The following is a 27,240-nucleotide window of genomic DNA, read 5'->3' as shown; positions in this document are numbered from 1 at the left end:
CGTCTAACCTAGTGGTGCAAAGTTTTTTAAAAACATACCCAAATGTACCGAAGCTACTGTTGAAAATGCGGCGCTTGTGCGCCCACTTTTGCAAGTGCACAGGAGTCGCTGCTAGCCTAAAAACACTCTAGCAAGGCCTACATCTGTCCAAACACAGGCTGTTGTCCGTCATTCACACACGCTGAAACCCTACAATACCATATCTTGAGCAGGGTGTGTGAGCTGCACAGACCTTTGATGGAGTTCCATCTACAAAACCCAAGGGTTCCTCAAAGTCAGCAACCAAAGTTTCTGCACCATGAGTTTCTAGGGGTGGCAGAGTTATGGCTAGGGGAAGAGGCATGGATAGGGATGATGTCTAGGGGCAAAAGCAGTGTGGATGTGGAGGCAAGCTAAGCAGGAAAAACTGGGGGTACAAGCTAAGGCATGGACTGGGGTGATGTCTAGGGGCAAAAGCAGTGTGGATGTGGAGGCAAGCTAAGCAGGAAAAACTGGGGATACAAGCTAAGGCATGGACTGGGGTGATGTCTAGGGGCAAAAGCAGTGTGGATGTGGAGGCAAGCTAAGCAGGAAAAACTGGGGGTACAAGCTAAGGCATGGACTGGGGTGATGTCTAGGGGCAAAAGCAGTGTGGATGTGGAGGCAAGCTAAGCAGGAAAAACTGGGGGTACAAGCTAAGGCATGGACTGGGGTGATGTCTAGGGGCAAAAGCAGTGTGGATGTGGAGGCAAGCTAAGCAGGAAAAACTGGGGGTACAAGCTAAGGCATGGACTGGGGTGATGTCTAGGGGCAAAAGCAGTGTGGATGTGGAGGCAAGCTAAGCAGGAAAAACTGGGGGTACAAGCTAAGGCATGGACTGGGGTGATGTCTAGGGGCAAAAGCAGTGTGGATGTGGAGGCAAGCAAAGCAGGGAAAATGGTGGCTAGAGGCAAAGGGATGTCCATAGGCAGCAAGGGCAAAGATGCAAAACTCTCCCGTTTCAAGAATTTTCCTGACTTGTTTCCCCACAAAACATTCCTGGGAGGAGGGCTGAAACACCACCCTCCTCCTCCTCCGCTGTTAGATTTACCCCAGCTACGAGCTGAAAACGCTGCAACACTGGTGTGGGGAGACGTCAGCAGGCTGGGCTGAAGCTCATCAGCTTGGGAGACGGACAGCACACTGCCTCTGAGGTCAGGGATGCCATCCTGGATGAGATGGCAATTTGTTTATCCCCGCTGCCCCTGGGGCCAGGTTTTTTAGCTTGTTGGAGGGCTCTGGAGCTTGCCAGCCTCCAACACGTTCCATGCCTGGCCCACATGTTCAATGTAGTGGTGCAATGATTTTTAAAAACATACCCCAAATTAGTTGAGCTAAGGGTGAAAGTGCGGCACTTGGACACCCACTTTCCCAAGTCTACAGTACCTGGAGCTAGCCGCAATACACTCCAGCAAGGCCTACATCTGCCTGAAGCACCTACTGTTGTGCGAGGTCACCACACGCTCTAACCCTAGATACCGTATGTTCAGCAGGGTGTGTGAGCAGCAGAGACCTTTGATGGAGTACCAGCTACAAAACCCAAGGGTTCCTCAGAGTCAGCTCCCTCACTTTCTGCACCATGAGTTTCCATGGGTGGCAGACTTATGGCTAGAGGCACAGGCATGGATAGGGGTGATGTGTAGGGGCAAAAGCAGTGTGGATGTGGAGGCAAGCTAAGCAGCAAAAACTGGGGGTACAAGCAGCCGGTGACATCATCACTGACAAGCACAGCTGTCTGTCAGCTGACAGGCTGACTTTCACCAAAATGAACAGACAATGGATAGACTCATCATATACATGTCAGTTACATGACAAATTTAGTGCAATTTGCAAGTCCAAGATGGTTTGGAGATCTGCGGAGAGGAATCTCACCACCTCTTGCGGGTGCCATCATTTGGAAGGCAAGCCCTGGGCTCAGTGGGTGAGAGCAAGCGCAGGATAATCGTCGTTTGGCCTGGCGGCCACTGCCTCTTCCACTGTTGACAGGGCTGGCGCTGCAGTCCAGACCAGGAGCCAGGACACCTCCACATCTGCCTCTGACACTTTGGGGAGTTCACCCTTATCCTCACCTTTTCCTGCCATTTCTCCTTTTGCCCGCGCCATCATGCGCCTCTTCCCAGCAACTCCCCATCTCCCAAGCCTTTCATTTCATGCTAAAGTACAGCGCAACCCACCCACATGCCCAAGGCTTCAACGGCCTCATCTCAAGAAATCTGGCCCAGGAGATGTTGGAATCCCGGCTGGGGGACACTCTGCCCTTTTTGGGCAGAGTGTCTACTGCGCCACCGCACTGTGCCGTCCACACCAGCACTTTCCCCCAAACATGAGGCGGTCCCTAAATTCAGCGCTTAGCCCTAAAGTTCCATGTGACCAGTTACGAATGGACAAGTGCATGCGGACAGGGATGCTACCTTTCAATTTGGGCACAGTGGTTGAATGTAGTTGAGGCGTGGACCGGGTCGCAAAATGTGGTGGCCTGACTTGTCTCCCCACACAACATTCCTGGGAGGAGGGCTGAAACACCACCCTCCTCCGCTGTTAAATTGACCCCAGCTACGAGCTGGAAACGCTGCAACACTGGTGTGGGGAGACGTCAGCGGGCCGTGCTGAAGCTCATCAGCTTGGGGGCCAGACAGCACACTGCCTACAAAGTGAGTCATGCCATCCTCGATGAGACGGCAATGTGGTTTTTGCCACTGCACCTGGGCCCAGGCATGTTGTCATGTGTGATAATGGCCGTAACCTGGGATTGGCTCTGTAGCTTGGCAGCCTGCAACATATTCCATGCCTGGGCCACGTTTTTAACTCATTGCTGCTAATCTTTTGAAAAAGGTACCCCAATGTTCCTGAGCTACTGGTGAAAGTGTGGCGCTTGTGCGGATAGTTTTTAAAGTGTATAGTTGCCGCTGCTAGCCTCTATGCACTCCTACAACGCCTGTACCTGCTGGAACAACGGCTGTTGTGCGACGTCTCCACACTGCTGGCACTAAACATATCATGTGTTGAGCAGAGTGTGTGAGCAGCACAGACCTTTGATGTAGTTCCAACTCCAAAACCCTCGGGTTCGTCAAAGTCAACTCCCTCAGTTGCTCAACCATGAGTGGCCATGGGTGGCAGACTTATGTGAAATCCCATCCCATCCATTGCACTGGACACGAAACATTAGCATGCGCTCAGCACAACTTCGGATATGGCAGATGCGTTAAGCAGGGTGCAGGGTACAACACAGACCAGGCCCGAGCACCAGGAACAGGTGTTAGAAATACTGCAGCATCTGCCATTTCCTTCCAATTTTGGGGTTTTGGACCCGCCACCGACTTGTCTGGACCTAAGTGGGGATCATGAGACACAGTTGCCATCAAGGCAAGCTGTGGTCATGTGCGGTTTGCAGTAAGGGGGCAGTGCGCAATTGGAAGAGGAGTTGGTGGATGACGAGGCCACCGACCCCACATGGACAGGGGTGATGTCTAGGGGCTAAAGCAGTGTAGATGTAGAGGGAAGCTAAATCAACAAAAAACCTGGGTAGAAGCAAAGGCATAAACTGGGGTGATGTTTAGGGGTGAAAGCAGAGTAGATGTGGAGGGAAGCTAAGCAGCAAAAACAGTGGGTAGAAGCAAAGGCATGCAAAACTCTACCCTGTTGGAAGACTTATTCCTAGGTCTGGAACACGTTAATGGCCCCCCTGGACAAATTACTGCCACTCAGGGGCCTAGTGTCACCAGGAGGGACAAGTATAGGCGCATGTTGTGGGAATACCTGGCCGACACCAGCTCTGTCCTCTCCGATCCCTCTGTGCTCTACAGCCTAAACTTATTTTCTCATCTTTTTTTCTGAACTGCACATCTCTTGCCTGCTTCCTTTGGGATCTTAGAAATGGTGGTCCACTTCCACAGATGGTAACTTCAATAGACAGTGTAACGGGAATAGCTGAGGGATCGCTGTCTTAACCACTTTTTGGCACAAAATTAACTTCCAAAGCCAAATATGGTGCAAGTATATGATGCAAGGACACCTACACACCTATCTCTGACACATTGGGGAGTTCACCCTCATGCGCCCTTTTGGCCTGCACCATCATGCGCCTCTTCCCAGCCACTCCACATTTCCCAAGCTTTTCATTGCAGGCAGAAGTACAATACAACCCACCCCCATGCCCAAGCCTGTAACAGCCTCATCGATAAACTGCTGGCCCTGGAGATGTTGGTGTTTGTTTATGCTTCTGGAGACCCAGGCCTTCCGTCAGCAGATGGCAGCTGGGGCACCTCCCTATGCTGGGCCTAGCCATTACTACTTCTCTTGGTGTGCTGTCTCTGCCTTGCGCCTGCATGTGTCCCATAACATCAGTCGGGCCCAGAGCTCTGCGCTTTGCTGCAAGGTCCACTTGACCACCGACACATGGACAAGCGCCTGTGGTCAGGGATGCTGCAGTGCTTATCTTTAATGACAGGCAGGGTGAATGTGGTGGAGTCTGTTCCCCGGGTGCAAACTGGGGTGGCCTATCTCCTCTCCCAGGCCAAAATTCATGGCAGGAGTAGACTGAAACCCTACGAAGCTGCAACCTCCACCCCAGCTACTAGCGGAAAACACTGTAACACTGGCATGGGGAGATGTCAGTAGGCCGTGCTGAAACTGATCAGCTTGGGGGACAGACAGCACAGTGCCTCCGATTTCAGGGATGCCATCCTGGCTGAGATGGCATTTTTTTTTCCCTGCTACACCTGGGGCCTGGCATTTTTGCGCCTGTGATAATGGCTGGAACCTGGTAGCAGATCTGGAGCTTGCCAGACTCAAACACGGTCCACGCATGGCCCACGTTTTCCAACTTGTTGGTGCCATGTTTCTTTGAAACCTACACCATTGTGCCTGATATACAGGTCAAAGTGGGGCCATTTTCGTAAGTGAGAACTAGCCTCTGCTAGGCAGAAAACATTCAGAGCACACTCCTCTCATCTTCGCACCGTTGGCTGGCGGAGGAAGACGAGGGGGTTGGAGTGGCATCTGATGTCCCTATCCCACACGAGGCTAGAGGGTGCACTTCAGTGCATCCCATTGCTTCACCACAAATGGTGTGAAGGGGAGTGGAAAATGGAGGAAATGGAGAGTGACCCTTACAGTTGGGGCCAGCAAAGGCATGCCAAGTAACACACTGGCACACATGGCTGACTTCATCTTGGGTTGCTTTTCAACACATATTTCACATCATGAAGAACAAATAATACTGGATTTTTTCAAGCCTCGAACCCCGGTCTAGGTCTAATGTCTGTTCCTTTCTTATATTAGGGGAGAGGGAAAAAAAATTACTTCAGTGATACGTTTAGCGTACATAGACTGACTATTAATGTGTATCCCACTTAGTGTTGTTAGGGTTACACACCGTCACAACCTGGCTAAAGCTTCTATAGCTGTTAATAAAGTCAACATAACTTTACGGTATCCAAAAAGACAGCTGGTACCGACAGAGAGCAAGACAAATGTCACCCAAAGCTGTGAGCTCTGAACACCCACAGTGACTTTGGCGTCATCATCATTATAAGGGAGCGGGTGGTAATAAATAACTTGGCAGTGCCTAAAACCCAAAAAGCTTATACAACTATATTTACATTAAGATACACAAATGAAACTTTTCAGTAGCATGTCATGAGACAAGCTGATAAGCTCTTCCTTTGTGCAGTGATATTTGAAAGTTAAACGCTGCCTTTATTTTAATTCTGGAGAAGGTGCAGACATTAGATTTAGAACATGTTGTCTTCATTGTCCAAATCCTCTATATAGGTAACGTGTTTTTCGGGCCGAGCTGTCTGGGAACGAGCTGGTGCAGCACTGACAACCTGGGTGAATATGGCAAGAGCCTGAGATGTAGGGTGAATGAATCCCCAAATTATTTGTGGAATTCCCAGTGAGACAATGGCACTGTATACCAGTATTAAAAATTGTGGGTGCACATAACCCCCATATATTCTTTGAATTCCCAGTCAGACAATGGCACTATATACCAGTAGTAAAAATTGTGGGTGCACATAACCCCCATATATTCTTTGAATTCCCAGTCAGACAATGGCACTATATACCAGTATTAAAAATTGTGGGTGCACATAACCCCCATATATTCTTTGAATTCCCAGTCAGACAATGGCACTGTATACCAGTAGTAAAAATTGTGGGTGCACATAACCCCCATATATTCTTTGAATTCCCAGTGAGACAATGGCACTGTATACCAGTAGTAAAAATTGTGGGTGCACGTAACCCCCATATATTCTTTGAATTCCCAGTCAGACAATGGCACTATATACCAGTATTAAAAATTGTGGGTGCACATAACCCCCATATATTCTTTGAATTCCCAGTCAGACAATGGCACTGTATACCAGTAGTAAAAATTGTGGGTGCACATAACCCCCATATATTCTTTGAATTCCCAGTCAGACAATGGCACTGTATACCAGTATTAAAAATTGTGGGTGCACATAACCCCCATATATTCTTTGAATTCCCAGTGAGACAAAGGAACTGTATAGCAGTATTAAAAATTGTGGGTGCACGTAACCCCCATATATTCTTTGAGTTCCCAGTCAGACAATGGCACTGTATAGCAGTATTAAAAATTGTGGGTGCACGTAACCCCCATATATTCTTTGAATTCCCAGTCAGACAATGGAACTGTATAGCAGTAGCAAAAATTGTGGGTGCACGTCACCCCAATATATTCTTTGAATTCCCAGTCAGACAATGGCACTGTATACCAGTAGTAAAAATTGTGGGTGCACATAACCCCCATATATTCTTTGAATTCCCAGTCAGACAATGGCACTGTATACCAGTATTAAAAATTGTGGGTGCACATAACCCCCATATATTCTTTGAATTCCCAGTCAGACAATGGCACTGTATACCAGTATTAAAAATTGTGGGTGCACATAACCCCCATATATTCTTTGAATTCCCAGTCAGACAATGGCACTATATACCAGTAGTAAAAATTGTGGGTGCACATAACCCCAATATATTCTTTGAATTCCCAGTCAGACAATGGCACTGTATACCAGTATTAAAAATTGTGGGTGCACATAACCCCCATATATTCTTTGAATTCCCAGTCAGACAATGGCACTATATACCAGTAGTAAAAATTGTGGGTGCACATAACCCCCATATATTCTTTGAATTCCCAGTCAGACAATGGCACTGTATACCAGTATTAAAAATTGTGGGTGCACATAACCCCCATATATTCTTTGAATTCCCAGTCAGACAATGGCACTATATACCAGTAGTAAAAATTGTGGGTGCACATAACCCCAATATATTCTTTGAATTCCCAGTCAGACAATGGCACTGTATACCAGTATTAAAAATTGTGGGTGCACATAACCCCCATATATTCTTTGAATTCCCAGTCAGACAAAGGAACTGTATAGCAGTATTAAAAATTGTGGGTGCACGTAACCCCCATATATTCTTTGAATTCCCAGTCAGACAATGGCACTGTATAGCAGTATTAAAAATTGTGGGTGCACATAACCCCCATATATTCTTTGAATTCCCAGTGAGACAAAGGAACTGTATAGCAGTATTAAAAATTGTGGGTGCACGTAACCCCCATATATTCTTTGAATTCCCAGTCAGACAATGGCACTATATACCAGTATTAAAAATTGTGGGTGCACATAACCCCCATATATTCTTTGAATTCCCAGTCAGACAATGGCACTGTATACCAGTAGTAAAAATTGTGGGTGCACATAACCCCCATATATTCTTTGAATTCCCAGTCAGACAATGGCACTGTATACCAGTAGTAAAAATTGTGGGTGCACATAACCCCCATATATTCTTTGAATTCCCAGTGAGACAAAGGAACTGTATAGCAGTATTAAAAATTGTGGGTGCACGTAACCCCCATATATTCTTTGAGTTCCCAGTCAGACAATGGCACTGTATAGCAGTATTAAAAATTGTGGGTGCACGTAACCCCCATATATTCTTTGAATTCCCAGTCAGACAATGGAACTGTATAGCAGTAGCAAAAATTGTGGGTGCACGTCACCCCAATATATTCTTTGAATTCCCAGTCAGACAATGGCACTGTATACCAGTAGTAAAAATTGTGGGTGCACATAACCCCCATATATTCTTTGAATTCCCAGTCAGACAATGGCACTGTATACCAGTATTAAAAATTGTGGGTGCACATAACCCCCATATATTCTTTGAATTCCCAGTCAGACAATGGCACTGTATACCAGTATTAAAAATTGTGGGTGCACATAACCCCCATATATTCTTTGAATTCCCAGTCAGACAATGGCACTATATACCAGTAGTAAAAATTGTGGGTGCACATAACCCCAATATATTCTTTGAATTCCCAGTCAGACAATGGCACTGTATACCAGTATTAAAAATTGTGGGTGCACATAACCCCCATATATTCTTTGAATTCCCAGTCAGACAATGGCACTATATACCAGTAGTAAAAATTGTGGGTGCACATAACCCCCATATATTCTTTGAATTCCCAGTCAGACAATGGCACTGTATACCAGTATTAAAAATTGTGGGTGCACATAACCCCCATATATTCTTTGAATTCCCAGTCAGACAATGGCACTATATACCAGTAGTAAAAATTGTGGGTGCACATAACCCCAATATATTCTTTGAATTCCCAGTCAGACAATGGCACTGTATACCAGTATTAAAAATTGTGGGTGCACATAACCCCCATATATTCTTTGAATTCCCAGTCAGACAAAGGAACTGTATAGCAGTATTAAAAATTGTGGGTGCACGTAACCCCCATATATTCTTTGAATTCCCAGTCAGACAATGGCACTGTATACCAGTAGTAAAAATTGTGGGTGCACATAACCCCCATATATTCTTTGAATTCCCAGTGAGACAATGGCACTGTATACCAGTAGTAAAAATTGTGGGTGCACGTAACCCCCATATATTCTTTGAATTCCCAGTCAGACAATGGCACTATATACCAGTATTAAAAATTGTGGGTGCACATAACCCCCATATATTCTTTGAATTCCCAGTCAGACAATGGCACTGTATACCAGTAGTAAAAATTGTGGGTGCACATAACCCCCATATATTCTTTGAATTCCCAGTCAGACAATGGCACTGTATACCAGTATTAAAAATTGTGGGTGCACATAACCCCCATATATTCTTTGAATTCCCAGTGAGACAAAGGAACTGTATAGCAGTATTAAAAATTGTGGGTGCACGTAACCCCCATATATTCTTTGAGTTCCCAGTCAGACAATGGCACTGTATAGCAGTATTAAAAATTGTGGGTGCACGTAACCCCCATATATTCTTTGAATTCCCAGTCAGACAATGGAACTGTATAGCAGTAGCAAAAATTGTGGGTGCACGTCACCCCAATATATTCTTTGAATTCCCAGTCAGACAATGGCACTGTATACCAGTAGTAAAAATTGTGGGTGCACATAACCCCCATATATTCTTTGAATTCCCAGTCAGACAATGGCACTGTATACCAGTATTAAAAATTGTGGGTGCACATAACCCCCATATATTCTTTGAATTCCCAGTCAGACAATGGCACTGTATACCAGTATTAAAAATTGTGGGTGCACATAACCCCCATATATTCTTTGAATTCCCAGTCAGACAATGGCACTGTATACCAGTATTAAAAATTGTGGGTGCACATAACCCCCATATATTCTTTGAATTCCCAGTCAGACAATGGCACTATATACCAGTAGTAAAAATTGTGGGTGCACATAACCCCCATATATTCTTTGAATTCCCAGTCAGACAATGGCACTGTATACCAGTATTAAAAATTGTGGGTGCACATAACCCCCATATATTCTTTGAATTCCCAGTCAGACAATGGCACTGTATACCAGTATTAAAAATTGTGGGTGCACATAACCCCCATATATTCTTTGAATTCCCAGTCAGACAAAGGAACTGTATAGCAGTATTAAAAATTGTGGGTGCACGTAACCCCCATATATTCTTTGAATTCCCAGTCAGACAATGGCACTGTATAGCAGTATTAAAAATTGTGGGTGCACATAACCCCCATATATTCTTTGAATTCCCAGTGAGACAAAGGAACTGTATAGCAGTATTAAAAATTGTGGGTGCACGTAACCCCCATATATTCTTTGAATTCCCAGTCAGACAATGGCACTGTATACCAGTAGTAAAAATTGTGGGTGCACGTAACCCCCATATATTCTTTGAATTCCCAGTCAGACAATGGCACTATATACCAGTATTAAAAATTGTGGGTGCACATAACCCCCATATATTCTTTGAATTCCCAGTCAGACAATGGCACTGTATACCAGTAGTAAAAATTGTGGGTGCACATAACCCCCATATATTCTTTGAATTCCCAGTCAGACAATGGCACTGTATACCAGTATTAAAAATTGTGGGTGCACATAACCCCCATATATTCTTTGAATTCCCAGTGAGACAAAGGAACTGTATAGCAGTATTAAAAATTGTGGGTGCACGTAACCCCCATATATTCTTTGAATTCCCAGTCAGACAATGGAACTGTATAGCAGTAGCAAAAATTGTGGGTGCACGTCACCCCAATATATTCTTTGAATTCCCAGTCAGACAATGGCACTGTATACCAGTAGTAAAAATTGTGGGTGCACATAACCCCCATATATTCTTTGAATTCCCAGTCAGACAATGGCACTGTATACCAGTATTAAAAATTGTGGGTGCACATAACCCCCATATATTCTTTGAATTCCCAGTCAGACAATGGCACTATATACCAGTAGTAAAAATTGTGGGTGCACATAACCCCAATATATTCTTTGAATTCCCAGTCAGACAATGGCACTGTATACCAGTATTAAAAATTGTGGGTGCACATAACCCCCATATATTCTTTGAATTCCCAGTCAGACAATGGCACTATATACCAGTAGTAAAAATTGTGGGTGCACATAACCCCAATATATTCTTTGAATTCCCAGTCAGACAATGGCACTGTATAGCAGTATTAAAAATTGTGGGTGCACATAACCCCCATATATTCTTTGAATTCCCAGTGAGACAATGGCACTGTATACCAGTAGTAAAAATTGTGGGTGCACGTAACCCCCATATATTCTTTGAATTCCCAGTCAGACAATGGCACTATATACCAGTATTAAAAATTGTGGGTGCACATAACCCCCATATATTCTTTGAATTCCCAGTCAGACAATGGCACTGTATAGCAGTATTAAAAATTGTGGGTGCACGTAACCCCCATATATTCTTTGAATTCCCAGTCAGACAATGGCACTGTATACCAGTATTAAAAATTGTGGGTGCACATAACCCCCATATATTCTTTGAATTCCCAGTGAGACAATGGCACTGTATAGCAGTAGCAAAAATTGTGGGTGCACGTCACCCCAATATATTCTTTGAATTCCCAGTCAGACAATGGCACTATATACCAGTAGCAAAAATTGTGGGTGTATATAGCCCCAATTCTATTGCTAGGGGACTTGCAGGGTATTTCTGAGGTGAAGGTGGGGGGGCACACCGTTGGAACGGGGATTTGGGGTGTATATATGGGGTATACGGGAATACACTGTCAGTGTGTTCCATTCAGGATCCTGGGAAAGCTGGGTTGCGGCGATTGAGCCCGTCAGTGCCATGTTACACTGACAAGCTTCTCCCTGGAATTGAAGTTATATGTAAGCCCAATATATTCTTTGAATTCCCAGTGAGACAATGGCACTATATGGCAGTAGCAAAAATAGTGGGTGTATATAGCCCCAATCCTATTGCTAGGGGACTTGCAGGGTATTTCTGGGGTGAAGGTGGGGGGGCACACCGTTGGAACGGGTATCGGGGGTATATATCGGGTATACGGGAATACACTGACAGTGTATTCCATTCAGGATCCTGGGAAAGCTGGGTTGCGGCGATTGAGCCCGTCAGTGCCACGTTACACTGACAAGCTTCTCCCTGGAATTTAGCTCTTATAAGAGCTGTTGGTTGTCTTCTCCTTCCTATCCTAGCCTGTCCCTGCCTACCCAGAATCTAACCCCTAGCTAACTGGACGGAAACCTCCGTCCTCGGTGAATTGCAAGCTCAGAATGACGCGAAGCTGGGCGGCGCTGTTCTTTTAAATTAGAGGTCACATGTTTTCGGCAGCCAATGGGTTTTGCCTACTTTTTTCAACGTCACCGGTGTCGTAGTTCCTGTCCCACCTACCCTGCGCTGTTATTGGAGCAAAAAAGGCGCCAGGGAAGGTGGGAGGGGAATCGAGTAATGGCGCACTTTACCACGCGGTGTTCGATTCGATTCGAACATGCCGAACAGCCTAATATCCGATCGAACATGAGTTCGATAGAACACTGTTCGCTCATCTCTACTAGTAATGAACATGACCATTAGCAGAGATAGAAAGATTATGAATGATAATCTGTTTTCCCTTAGCCCAAACAGCAGTACAACTGGGGTATTCCTGCCCCTAATGAGCTGTTAGGACAGGTGGAATTTTTAATTACCTAACAGCTTTGACCCCTATAAGAGGCCGGAAGACCTTCTCCTCCCTTGTGTTAGTATCAAGTATAATATATAAAGAACAATTACAAAGTGGTACACACACATAAAGAATCTGTACAACAGTACCTCCTAGGGAGGGAGCCTTGTGCTGCTGTTTGGGCTAAGGGAAAACAGATTATCATTCATAATATTTCTTTCCCCCTACGCCCAACAGCAGCACAACTGGGGATTTAGCAAGTATTGTTTCCCTAGGGCGGGTCATCCTGGCAGGCTGATGCCAAGACGGAGTGCCCAAATGCTGTAGTATCGGCCATACGCCAGTCCAGTCTATAATGTTTGGCAAAAGTCAGCTGTGAGCTCCAGGAGGCTACTGCACATATTTGCTCTAAGGAGAGGAACCGTGTCTCTGCCCAAGATGTCACCACTGCTCGGGTGGCATGGGCTCGTAAAAACTCTGGAACAGGAAGATCTTGGGCCCGTAGGGAACAACTAATGGCTTCTCTGATCCATCTTGACAGGGTTGCCTTTGATGCTTTAGAGCAGGGGTAGGGAACGTACGGCTCTCCAGCTGTTGCAAAACTACAACTCCCAGCATGCATACTTGCTCTGCTATTCTTGGAACTCCCATAGAAGTGAATGGAGCATGCTGGGAGTTGTAGTTTCACAGCAGCTGGAGAGCCAAAGGTTCCCTACCCCTGCTTTAGAGCCTCTATTGTGGCCAAACACATTGACTAGAAGATTCTCTGATCTTTGGAACGGTGCTGTACGGTCTAGGTAAATACGTAGTGCTCTTACCAGATCCAGTGTGTGTAACTTCTCCTCCTGCTCCGAAGCAGGCGAGGGAAAGAAGGCCGGCAAGGCAATTACCTGGTTGGTATTCTGAAGTGTGGGTACCTTTGGCATGAATCCTGGGACGAACCTCAGCTGCACCTTGTCTGGAAAAAAGGTTGTGAAGGGTTCGGAGGCCGCTAAGGCCTGTAGTTCACCAACTCGCTTAGTGGAGGTTATTGCCAGCAGGAACGTCACCTTGAACGACAGGTACTTCCAGTCCACTTCAGATAAAGGTTCGAAGGGGGGCGCACAGAGCCCTTGTAGAACCGTGGGGCAGGGGGCCGTACCTGGGGGCGGAGCCTGGCAGCCCCCCTAAGGAACTGTTTGACAAGAGGATCTTTGATAACCGTGTCTCCAGGAGAGCAGATAGAGCTGACACTTGGACCTTGAGGGTGGCAGGTGCTAGTCCTTTCTTCAGGCCGTTCTGTAAGAACTCTAGGACTGCACCTCTGTCTGGATCGCGGTGGCTGCCTGTACACCAATCTCGGAAAATCCGGGCGATCCTCTGGTAGCTCTGATTGGTTGCCTCTGCTCTTGAATGGGCTAAGGTACTTAGCACTCCCTGGGACAATCCTCTGTCTGCGCGTATGGCGCGGTTAGCCTCCAGGCAGTGAGGTTGAATTTGTCTAGGCCCAGGCACGGCCAACTGTTCAGTGACACCAGGTTCCTGACTGGTGGAAGCCTCCAGTAGTTTCCCCCGACTCATAAGGATAAGGTCGGTAAACCATGCCCTTTTTGGCCAGAACGGTATGATCACTATTGCCGAGGTCTGGTTCTGCCTGAGTTTCGTCAATACCTTCGGGATCATCGGGATGGGAGGGAACGCGTATGCCAGTTCAAACCTCCATGGTATTGACAGGGCAGCCACAGCCAAAGGGTTGTCTTCCTGGTACAGGGAACAAAACCTTTCTACTTTGGCATTGTGTTGGGTGGCCATCAGATCCACCTCGGGGAGACCCCACCTCTTGGTCAGGTAGTGGAAGATGTCCTGATTCAAGGACCATTCGCCTGCGGTCGGGCAGCCCCTGCTGAGTTGATCCGCTAGGACATTCAGGTGGCCCTAGATATGTACCGCGGCCAGCTGGGAGAGGTTCCGTTCTGCCCAGGAGAAGATCAGCTTGGTGACTTGCAGGAGCGAGGGGGACCTGGTACTTCCCTGCTTGTTGATATAATGGACTGTCTTCAGATTGTCCAACCTTACTTTGACCGCCTTCCCCCGTAGAAGCTGTGCAAATGACAGAAGGGCTCGATGAACTGTGGTAAGCTCGCGCCAATTGGATGAGCGCGTCCTCTCCTGCTGATTCCACATACCTTGTACCGGGGTCTCCCCCAGATGAGCTCCCCAGCCTGTGAGGGAGACATCTGTAGTCAACAGGGTCCAGACGGGCTGGACCGAGGACTTCTGGAGGTGCTGGATTGGCTTCTGTAAACCTGAAGGACTGTGATTCCAGACTCTCAAGATCTCGTTCTGCAGTGGGCGCATATGCCATAGGGCCCAAGGAACTGCATCTAGGGTAGCGGACATCAATCCAAGGACCTTCATGGCCGTCCTGATGGTGACTTTCCGTGTAGAAGATAAATGATGTACTGCCCGAGCAATTTTCCTTTTGCGAGGGGAGGGTAGAGAGACCGTCATGTTGAGAGAGTCTAGAATAAGTCCCAGGAACTGAACTTGTGTTGATGGCATCACCACTGACTTCTGCCAGTTTACCAGCCACCCCAGCTTGTCTAGTAGAGCTACGACGGTCTGCACCTGCGTGGTAAGAACCTCCTTTGAATGAACCTTCAGAAGCCAGTCGTCCAGGTACGGGACTATAAATATACCTTGAAGGCGCAGGGCGGCAGCAACCGGAGCTATGACCTTTGTGAAGGTGTGGGGGGCGGAGGATATGCCGAACGGGAGTTATGCGAACTGAAAGTGCGCCTCTTTCCCTTCTATGTATACGGCAATCCTTAGGAACTTTCGGTGTGCCGGAAAGATGGGTACGTGGAGGTAGGCGTCCTTCAGGTCCAGAGTGACGAAGTGATCTCCAGGCTGTAGAACTGGCAGCACTGACCTGATGGTTTTCATACGGAAGCGCACTTTGCGGCTGAAGTGATTCAGGTATCTGAGATCGATGATCATGTGCCACTCGTCTAATGACTTGGGGACCAAGAAGACTGGAGAATAGACGCCTGTGCCTTGATCTGCGCGGGGTACCACCTCCAGCACGGCCTTGTCCACATACTCTTGAATCGATTCCTCCAGATGAAGTTGTTTGTAGCCCTGAAGAGGGCGGGTTCTTACCATCTCTTCTGGCGGCTGGGAATAAAATTGTTTTTATAACCCTCCTGGATCGTCTGGATGACCCAGGGGTCCCGAATACCTTGGCGCCAGGCATCCACATAGTGGGAAGATGACCGCCCACCACAGGGGAGGGGGGGGGGGGGAAGGTGGGAGAATTAGAAGGAGGTTCTCTTCCGCCCACGAGAGGAACCTCGACCTCTTCCTCTGCCGGACCGCCGCTGGCCTCTGGTTCCTCTTCTAGAGGCTCCCCGACCCCGAAAGGAGGAGCTCTGTCCTACTAAGGGCTGCGGTAGGTTTTTGCCCTTGGAGTCGGCCAATCCCTCCATAATGCAGTCGAGCTCCTTCCCGAACAGCCGGCCGGGTTCAAAGGGGAAGCTACACAGGCTGTTCTTAGAGATGAGGTCAGCTCTCCAGGGCTTCAGCAACAGGGGCCGGCGAGCAGCGGCCACTAATGCCATAGATCTAGCGGCCAGACGGGCTGGAAATGGGTGCCCTCCGTTAAGTGGTCTACCAGCAAGGTGATGTCCGACATCGCCGCTAGGAGGTCGTCCCGATCCACTCCGGAGTCAATGTCTTTGGCCAGAGACGAGAGCTCTGCCCGCAGGCCAGTGGCTACTTCATTGGCGACAATGCCAAGAGAGGCCTGGGCAGAGGAGGCCGAATACACTCGCCTCAGGGATCCTTCCACCCGTCGATCCATAGGATCCCTCAGACTTGACCCGTCTTCAGTCGGGAGAACCGTACGTCTTGATAACTTGGCGACAGCCACATCCACTTTAGGCGGAGAGCCCCACACTTTTAGCTGGCTTTCAGAGACAGGGAATAGGGTTTTAAAACACCTAGATGGGGCAAAGGGTTTTTCTGGCGCCTCCATTCCCCTTCCATCAGGCGGAGCATCTCTGAGGAAGGCTTGAAGGTACGGGACCTGCGGCTTCTCCACCCTCCCGGTCTCTGATCCTGAGTGCTCTGAACCATTTTGACATCTTCTCCATAGGGAAGATCTCCTTCTCCTCCTCAGAATCCGACGACGACTCTACATCTCTGAGGCGCAGGTTCTCCAAGGGCGGGAGGGACAATTCACACTCCAGGCGCGGTCTCTTGGCCAGGTGGGAGACGGAGGTTTCTATCCTCTTCATGGAGTCCTGGACAAATCCCTTCACCCAGGATACCATCTCACACATGGGGGTCGCCTCAGAGGAGGGAGCTCTACATCCCTGGCAAAACCGGTACTGGGAGTCATCCAGAAGAGGGATTCTGCAGGTGGCACACGCAAGGTGCTTTGAAACTGCTTTCCTCCGTGGAGGAATGGCGGAGGAGGAAGAAGAAGACATTCTGTGGGAGAAGAGAGAAACAACAATACTAACAAACTTGCCCCCATGGTGGGGATACTCCCCTTCCCCCCCCCCCGGCCACCTCCACCAAACCTCACTCGGTGTAGAAAGTTAGCTTTCCACAGGACACGAATAACTGCCAGGAGCTTCTTCGTGCTGCTTGTAACCGGAGCGACAAGCACTGAATGGTGGGTAGGTGGGGAGCTTATAGGCCAGGGGGGCTGGGACTCAGGAGGGAAACGCCCCCTTCCCTTCTCAGGCAAAGTTTTGGGTAGAGGCTAAAAGGGGGGGGGGGGCAGACTTCTAGGCTGCAGGACCCTCAAGGGAGGGGAGGGGGACCCCCCCTGAACTTTCTCCGGCAAACGCTCGTGTCTAGGGGTTTTTTCGGCCGCCGCACACCTCGCGCTACTGCGCATGCGCGGCGGACACCCCAGCCGGCGGACCCGGGAACCTAAAGAAAGGTTCCTAGGTCCGGAAGTTCCTCCCCGCACAGGGAAGCCCCGGCCGCGCAGCAGATGCGGCCAAGCGCGCGTGTGTGAGCCGGAGTGCTCCCCCGGCGGGGGGAGACAAAGCAGCTGAAAAATGAGCTAGAAAAAGAAAAGTCTTCCGCTGTCAGGTAAGAGGGGGGAGAGAAGCAGACTCCTATGAGAAGTCAGAACTCCTGCTCCCCCCTGACCACCTGTCCTGTCCCACAGGACAGAAAAAAAACACAAGGAAGGAGCAGGTCTTCCAGCCTCTTATAGGGGTCAAAAGCTGTTAGGTAATTAAAAATTCCACCTGTCCTAACAGCTCATTAGGGGCAGGAATACCCCAGTTGTGCTGCTGTTGGGCGTAGGGGAAAAACAACATGCATATGTGGTAGTACATAATGAAGTCATAGTGACAGCTTGTGTACAAGAGTAAATGCAAAGAGACTCTGCATGAAGATATATGTAAAAAAATGCCCCAGGATACATACTGGAATGAAGGATGAACCAAAGTATATTAAACCATGATTAATAGTACATACCACAGGAGAACGCGCCCTGACACGTGGTTCGCCATAGAGGCTTCGTCAGGGTCCCCTGACAGCACAAAAGCTGTCACTATGACTTCATTATATACTACCACATATGCATGTTGTTATCTCTGCTAATGGTCACGTTCAATACTAGCCTTTACTACTCACTATTGCTCTTTTTGATACCACATTCTTACCTACCACGTGTGTTCTTTGACAGGTAGCATTGGTCCCCATTTATGTTTATTCATGTTTGTGTACTCTGTCTTATTAAAGTTGTCATTTTTATTATCTTCAATAAATTATGTTTTTTTTTTTACTGATAATGATTCCAATGTTTTTTGCTTTCTACTATATACACGTCACACACAGACAGCTCTGCTACAAACACATCACACAACACACTGCTACATACATATAACATACACAGCTCTATTACATACATGTCACACACACAGAGCTCTATTACATACATGTCACACACAAACAGCTCCGCTACATACACATCACACACACACAGCTCTACTACATACACGTCACACACACAGCTCTGCTACATACACGTCACACACAGGCACACAACACTGCTACATACATATCACATACACAGCTCTATTACATACAAGTCACACACACACAGCTCTGCTACATACACGTCACACACAGGCACACAACACTGCTACATACATATCACATACACAGCTCTATTACATACAAGTCACACACACACAGCTCTACTACATACACATCACACACACACACAGCTCCGTTACATACAAGTCACACACAGCGGACTCTGCAGAAACTTCTAATATTTGGTCATGTGATTATGTGACTCTTCCCTTCACAGGTCTTTTATCGGTTGTGACTAAATACTAGACTCCATAAGGACCTGGTCCTTACGGCGTCTAGTATTTAGCCGGCTCAGTGTGAGTTGTCTATTTCCCCTTACTGGTAAGGATCTTTTTGCCCCCTAGTGGTCGGGTCCTTAACTGAGATAGTATTTAGCCAGCTCACAGTGAATTGGCTAAATCCCGTACTCCAGAGGGACCAGGTCCACACCAGTGATAGTTTATATGTATGTATACAGCCAGGACCTCACCAGTGATAGTATATATATATATATATATATATATGTATACAGCCAGGTCCTCACCAGTGATAGTATTTAGCCAACTCTATGTGAGCCGTCTATTTCCCATCATTTGTAGGGACCATTTTTGCCCCTATTGGTCGGTCCTGATCTCTTATAGTATTTAGTTCCTTCACTGTGAATTGGCTAAACCCCGCTCTCTGTAAGGACCTTTATAATAACTGAGCTCCGGCTTCAGTAGTGTTGGTAAATCTCACAATAAAGCGACAAGATAATGATAATAATAATAAGACACATATTATCTTTATTATTCCAACAATTGTTTGAAATCAATAAAAGATAGAAAAAAACATTTTCAGCAAAAAGTGTGACTGAGTTTTCAATTTCCATGTATCCTATACTTACAAGGTTTCATCCTGGTGAGGTCCTTTCCAGTGATAGTATTTAGTCGTCTCACACTGAACTGACAATTTACTATACTCCGTAAGGACCTTTTCCATCTTTCATGTACTTACAAGGTTTCATACCGGTGAGGTCCTCTCCAGTGATAGTATTTAGCCGTCTCACACTGAACTGACTATTTACTATACTCCGTAAGGACCTTTTCTATGTTTCATGTACTTACAAGGTTTCATACCGGCGAGGTGCTCTCCAGTGATAGTATTTCACTGTCTCATACTGAACTGGCTATTTACTATACTCCGTAAGGACCTTTTCTTATGTCTCACACTGTATCCATGTATCATATACTGTACTTAGGAGGTGTCAGATGCTATAAGATAGTATATAGTCAGTGTATGAAGAGATCTGTGAGGAAAGAGAACATGTTGTGTTGTTTGACGGTCCGTGACCCGGATATGTGAATCCCCTCATTGAATGTAAGGCTGCCATGTGATGACATGACCAATATTCAGTGTGGTGTGAATGTAGGCTTATAATATGAGTACTGTATACTGCTTATATGTAGTAGATAACCGCTGTATTACCCAGAAGCCACACGGCTTGTAACATCGGCAGCAGTTTTGTGAGTGAAGCCGCAGTTTTCCTGTAATATCCAGTATTCACTATACAATTGTATAGTAAACTGTGCTGAATGTATGTTAGGACGGGTTCACACCTGCGTCCGGTCTCCGCTTTGCAGGTTTCCGTCCTCTGCCCGAGAAACTGGACAGGAGACGAAAACTGGCAGTCACTTTTCATTTGAATGGGTTTGCAAAGTGTCCGCCCGTGATCGTCTTCTGGTCTGCGTGGCTAAACCGTTTTTTTTTTAACTGGACACAAAGTCGGACATGCAGGACTTTTTGTCTGGTTAAAAAAAAAAAAAAACGTTTTCATCGCGGAAATCAGAAGATGCTCACCAGCGGACACTGAATTCCGGGATTCCATCAGGGTTTCTTGGGCACAAGACGGAAACTCACAAAGCAGAGACTGGGCGCAAGTGTGGAGCCGCCCTTAGATCAGTCCTATTTTGTGTGGCCTCAGCCTAGAGTTACATGAAGGTATAAATTAAAGGGACTATGATACTGATTGCTGCGGTCTCTTCTCTACTTACCAAGCACAGCGCCATCACTGTATAGAGGCCGTGCTGAGTATTACAGCTCATCCCCATTCATTTCAATTAGATTGAATTACAGCATGGCCGTATGACATACAGATTCTACCTGAGTAGAAGTGGAGCTCAACAGCATATTCCTAGAATACTCCTTTAGGCTAAGGCCCCACGTTGCAGAAACACAGCTTTATTTGTTGCAGTTTTTTGAGCCAAAACCAGGAGTGGATTGTGCAAAAGGTAGAAGTATAACAACTTCCTATATATTTCCCATTCCTCTTGTAGCCATTCTTGGCTTTGGCTCAAAAAACTGCAACAAAAAAACAAGCTGCGTTTCCGCAACGTAGGGCTCAGCCTTAAAGATCTCCATAGTGGTAAGGAGTAACTCCTTACTAATCGGTTTTCCCCTCACTAAACTCTCCCCTCTACAATCTATTCTGAATGCAGCGGCCAGGCTTATCTATCAGTCTAGATGCTACAGCGAGGCCTCGGGTCTGTGCCAGTCACTACACTGGCTGCCTATTCATTATAGAATAAAATATAAAGTTATCCCCCTCATCCACAAGGCTCTCCATAATGCTGCACCTCCATACATTTCCTCCCTCATCTCTGTCTACCGACCAACCCGTGTTCTCCGCTCACTCAATGACCTAACACTTACATCCTCTATTATCAGAACCTCCCACGCTCGTATACAAGACTTCTCCCGAGCTGCACCACTTCTCTGGAATGCTCTACCCCGGACAATCAGATTAACTCCCAATTTCTACAGTTTCAAACGCAAACTAAAGACACATCTTTTCAGACAAGCCTATCACAATTTCTAACGTAAACCCTTAACCTTCCTCTGTCCCCGCTCCCACATAATATGATGTCATCTCAGGATAACTTTATCTGTCCAAGCTCCATCCACGTTAAAGGACACGACTGTTGACAGCTCATAAAGTTTTATGTTTGTGTAATGACAGTCACCTCTATTACAAGTGTCTGATCTCTGCATAAGCAATATCGCCCCTGCTACCTCTTGTGTCACCCCCTATACCTCATAGATTGTAAGCTCTTGCGAGCAGGCCCCTCAGTCCCATTGTGTGAAATGACTTTCTTTGTAATGTATCTTTCTGTCTGGATTTGAACCCTACAAATTGTACAGCGCTGCGGAATATGTTGGCGCTATAGAAACAAAATTTATTATTACTTAGTTACGGCCACCAGGTACCTCACATATTAGTAACCCTTAGGGTGAGTTCACATGGAGTAAAGTGCCGCGTGATGTGGCACGTATACGCTGTGTGAGCTTTTGCGGCCGTATAATAGCGCCGTGTATATGATCCCGGCTCCCATTGAAATCAATGGGAGCGTATACGGCCCGTAAAAGCTCACACGGCGTATACGTGCCACATCACGCGGCACTTTACTCCGTGTGAACTCACCCTTAGGCCGGCTTCACACAGACATTAAAGTATGAGACACTGAAGCTGCGAGGAAGCAGACACTCCTAACATCATAAACAACTATACTGCTGACAACCAAATGTGTCCATGTGAAGCCGGCCTTAGGGTGCCATTACACGTGGTCTTTGTTCACATTAGCGCATGTGCTGTTGTTTCTACTCTGATCAAAAACACACCAGTGTAATAGCAGCCCTAGGGCGGGTTCAGGCTGCCCTTGTTAATGTCCTTTGATGAATGACAGCAACGAACATAAGCTGCAGCAGAGAAATGGACAGAGACAGTCAGTAACTATTCCCATTAACACTAATGTAAACAACATGATGGACGCTGTCTCCCGCCCGTCCTCCGTCTCCCGCCCGTCCTCCGTCTCCCGCCTGTCCTCCGTCTCCCATCATTTATGTTTAGTTTTCTGACTGAAGAATAAGTTGTGCGCACCGGACATTTTCCTTCCTTTACAAAAATAACAGAAGAAACACAAGAGACAGAAAAAGGGAGACAGAAGACGGCGTCCTTAATAGGTTTTTTGTAACATTCTAGTCAATGGGAACAGACGCAGGAGGATGAGGAGGCTCCATCTATGTCTGTTGCTCTCATCCTACGACAGATGACAGTAACGGACATGTATAACAGTTGTGTGAACGTAACCTTACTTCATCATGTTCTAGGTCTTCCACTACTGTATACAGAGATCTTGTTGTGCCTTGATGGGTCAGAGTCGTTTTGGTGACACAAGGGGGGGTAGTGGTTAAATTATGGCTAATTGGTGGATTTCTTACTAATAAAGCTATGACACTCAGAAAACACTATTTACACTTATTTTTATAAAATTTTATTTTTGGGGCAAAAAAATAAAAAATACATAAAGTAAAAACATCAACATAACAGCAAAACATGAACAAACTCAGAGGTCACTTTTGAAAGGGATCCTATCATTTAAATTCATTTTTTTATGACTAACACGTCGGAATAGCCTTAAGAAAAGCTATTCTTCTCCTACGTTTCCTTGTCTTCTCCGCGCCGCCGTTCGCCTGAAATTCCGTTTTTTTTGTCTGTATGCAAATTAGTTCTCTCGCAGCACTGGGGGCATCTCGCGTCCCCAATGCTGCGAGAGAGCTCTCTCCAGCGTTGCCTTCATCTTCGTCAGCAATGGCCTCTTCATCTTCTTCCGGTGCGCGGTGGGTCAAAATTCAACGCATGTGCAAGTCGGCTTTGCCAGCGGGCCTCGGCCATTTTTTTGTGGCCGCTTACGCGAGCAGGCGCAGTACACTGTAGTTCTATGGAGTTCTTACTGCGCCCGCTCGTGTAAACGACCACAAAAAAAGGGCCACCCGCATGTGAAGCTGGCTCTGCCCGAGGCCCACTGGCAGAGCAGACTTGCGCACGCGTTGAATTTTGACCGACTGCGCACCGAAAGAAGAAGACGAAGAGGCTGTTGCTGATGAAGATGGAGGCAGCACTGTAGAGAGTTCTCTCGCAGCATTAGGGCCGCCCCCAGTGCTATCTGAGCGCTGGGGCTCGCCCCCAGTACGGCAAGAGAACTCATTTGCATACCGACAAAAACCAGGATTTCAGGCGAACGGCGGCGCGGAGAAGACAACGAAACGTAGGAGACTAATAGCCTTTCTTAAAGGGATCCTATCATTTAAACACTTTATTTTTCTATTTGACACGTGGGAATAGCCTTAAGAAAGGCTATTCGTCTCCTACCTTTATCAGTCGTCTCCGGCCTGCAGTTCGGTAGAAATACCAGGTTTTTACTGGTATGCAAATGAGTTCTTTCGCAGCACTGGGGGCAGGCCCCAACGCTCAGACAGCAATGGGGGCGTCCCCAATGTTGCCAGAGAATTTTCTTCAGCGACACCTCCATCTTCAACAGCAACGACCTCTTCTATGTCTTCTTCCGGCTGGGGTCACACTCCGGCGCCTGCGCAGTCTGCTCTGCCATTGGGACGCAGGCAAGAGCCGAGTGCACAGGCTGGCCGGCGGCCATTATTTTGGAGGCCGCATGCATAGTACGCTCCTGTAGTTGTATGGAGAACAGGAGCCTACTGCGTATGCGTGCGTAGCGGTCTCCAAAAAAATAGCTGCCAGCCGGCCTGTGCACTCCGCTCTTGCCTGCGTCCCAATGGCAGAACCGACTTCACAGGCGCCGGAGTGTGACCCAAGAGAAGACGCAGAAGAGGCGGTTGCTGTTGAAGATGGAGGCGTCGCTGGAGAGAGTTCTCTGGCAACATTGGGGATGCCCCCAGTGCTGTCTGAGTACTGCTGCGAAAGAACTCATTTGCATACCGGTAAAAAACTGTATTTCTACCGAATAACGGGCCGGAGACGAAGGATAAAGGTAGGAGACGAAAAGCCTTTCTTAAGGCTATTCTGACGTGTCAGCTAGAAAAAAAAGTGTTTAAATGATAGGATCCCTTTAAGGCTATTCCGATGTGTTAGTCATAAAAAAAATGCGTTTGAATGATAGGATCCCTTTAAATAATTGTACCCCTTCCTGACATCCGTAATAGTACATGTCGGACCTTTAAAGATGGCGTCCATCATAGCCACTGGGTCTTCACAGTATTGTATAATGGAGACCCGATACTAATGAGTGCAGCTATAACTACATCCAGGTATATCCTACTATCCCCCATGCCCCTCCAGTGTACCCCACATTACTAACAAGCACCGCACTGTCCTCCATGTCCCTCCAGTGTACCCCACATTACTAACAAGCACCGCACTATCCCCCTAAGTCTCTCCAGTGTACCCCACATTATAACAAGCACCACACTATCCCCCATGTTCCTCCAGTGTACCCCACATTATAACAAGCACCACACTATCCCCCATGTTCCTCCAGTGTACCCCAGATTACTAACAAGCACTACACTATCCCCCATGTCCCTCCAGTGTACCCCACATTACTAACAAGCACCACACTATCCCCCATGTCCCTCCAGTGTACCCCACATTACTAACAAGCACCGCACTATCCCCCATGTCCCTCCAGTGTACCCCCACATTACTAACAAGCACCGCACTATCCCCCATGTCCCTCCAGTGTACCCCACATTACTAACAAGCACCGCATTATCCCCCATGTCCCTCCAGTGTACCCCACATTACTAACAAGCACCGCACTGTCCTCCATGTCCCTCCAGTGTACCCCACATTACTAACAAGCACCGCATTGTCCTCCATGTCCCTCCAGTGTACCCCACATTACTAACAAGCACCGCACTATCCCCCTAAGTCTCTCCAGTGTACCCCACATTATAACAAGCACCACACTATCCCCCATGTTCCTCCAGTGTACCCCACATTACTAACAAGCACCACACTATCCCCCATGTCCCTCCAGTGTACCCCACATTACTAACAAGCACCACACTATCCCCCATGTCCCTCCAGTGTAACCCACATTACTAACAAGCACCGCACTATCCCCCATGTCCCTCCAGTGTACCCCACATTACTAACAAGCACCGCACTATCCCCCATGTCCCTCCAGTGTACCCCACATTACTAACAAGCACCACACTATCCCCCATGTCCCTCCAGTGTACCCCACATTACTAACAATCATCCCACTATCCCCCATGTCCCTCCAGTGTACCCCACATTACTAACAAGCACCGCACTAACCCCCATGTCCCTCCAGTGTACCCCCACATTACTAACAAGCACCGCACTGTCCTCCATGTCCCTCCAGTGTACCCCACATTACTAACAAGCACCGCACTATCCCCCATGTCCCTCCAGTGTACCCCACATTACTAACAAGCACCGCACTATCCCCCCATGTCCCTCCAGTGTACCCCACATTACTAACAAGAACCGCACTATCCCCCTAAGTCCCTCCAGTGTACCCCCACATTACTAACAAGCACCGCACTGTCCTCCATGTCCCTCCAGTGTACCCCACATTACTAACAAGCACCGCACTATCCCCCATGTCCCTCCAGTGTACCCCACATTACTAACAAGCACCGCACTATCCCCCATGTCCCTCCAGTTTGCCCCCAGACTGTTACTATCCCCCATGAACCTTAAAGAGCAGCCATTCCATTAAGACTGGTGTGCAAAACACCCAAACTCTTATCACCCCTGTGCATGATGCCCACGGGGAGGGGTTACCTTGTGGTGACCAGATAGCTCCTATAAGCCTGCCCCCGCAATGCTAGCATTTCACCAATAGCCATATATTTCCTGTGCACCCCCTCACAAGCATTCTACATCTCTCTAGTGCACCCCCATAGTGTTAAGCACTCCACAGCTTAGAGCCCCCCAAACAAGTTTCCCACAGCTCCCCATGTGTCTATTAAGGCTGAAGCCCAACGTGGCAGAAACACCACAGCAAAAACCGCAGCGTTTACAGTCCCTGCAAAGTGGATAGGAGTCTAGCGAATCCCATCCACAAATATCAGAAAAATACCTGGGGAGTTTATGGACGTTGCAGCACATGGAAACTATATCTATGGAAACGCTGGCAGACTCCCTATAAGTAAATTGAAAGTGGAAAGTCCGCAGAGGAAAACTGCGCATTTTATGTGAAAGTCGCTGTGGGAAGATCGCAGTGTGTTTCCACAGAGGTTTTTCCTGCACCTCAGTACTGAACAGTCTACATTGGAGTTGATTCTAGCAGGTCCTCCCTCCAGCAACTCCATTCTAGCCCATTCACTAGTGAGGTGACTAGATTGGAGTTGCTGGAGGGAGGACCCACCAGGAGCAACTCCATTCTAGACGCAACCAGTACTGAGGTGACTAGAATGGAGTTGCTTAGAGGCGCTACCGCCAGAAACTCCAATCTAGTCCCTTCACTACAGGAGCAGCTAGAGTGGAGTGTCTATAGGGAGGACCCATTACTGGCCAAAAGAGACATTGTATATGTATGTGGTATCAATAGGAATATAGGAGATACACATTCCTGGACATATATACAAATGGCACTAAATATCCTATTAATATTATAAAGGTGAAAGTTTGTGAGTTTGGATGTTTGTGGGTTTGGATGTTTGTTCCTCAATCACGCAAAACCCGCTCCACCGATTTGGCTGAAATTTTCCACAAACATAGTCACTACACTCGATTGCGCAATAGGCTACTTTTCGTCACAATAGCGCACATACGTTTTTCCCAGGACCCCCACAAAACCCAAACTCAC

General features: G+C 47.3%; 1 protein-coding gene across 1 annotated transcript in view; it reads right to left on the bottom strand.

The window, feature by feature from the left end:
* Positions 1-27,240, bottom strand: part of LOC142189686 (uncharacterized) — a 292,843-nt gene that overhangs the window by 219,146 nt on the left and 46,457 nt on the right. The gene's annotated exons all lie outside the window — the stretch shown is intronic.

The sequence above is a fragment of the Leptodactylus fuscus genome, chromosome 1 (assembly GCF_031893055.1).
Source record: "Leptodactylus fuscus isolate aLepFus1 chromosome 1, aLepFus1.hap2, whole genome shotgun sequence".
Classification (NCBI taxonomy): domain Eukaryota; kingdom Metazoa; phylum Chordata; class Amphibia; order Anura; family Leptodactylidae; genus Leptodactylus; species Leptodactylus fuscus.
The sequence above is the reverse complement of the archived record's forward strand: the minus strand, read 5'-3'. Positions and strand labels throughout refer to the sequence as shown.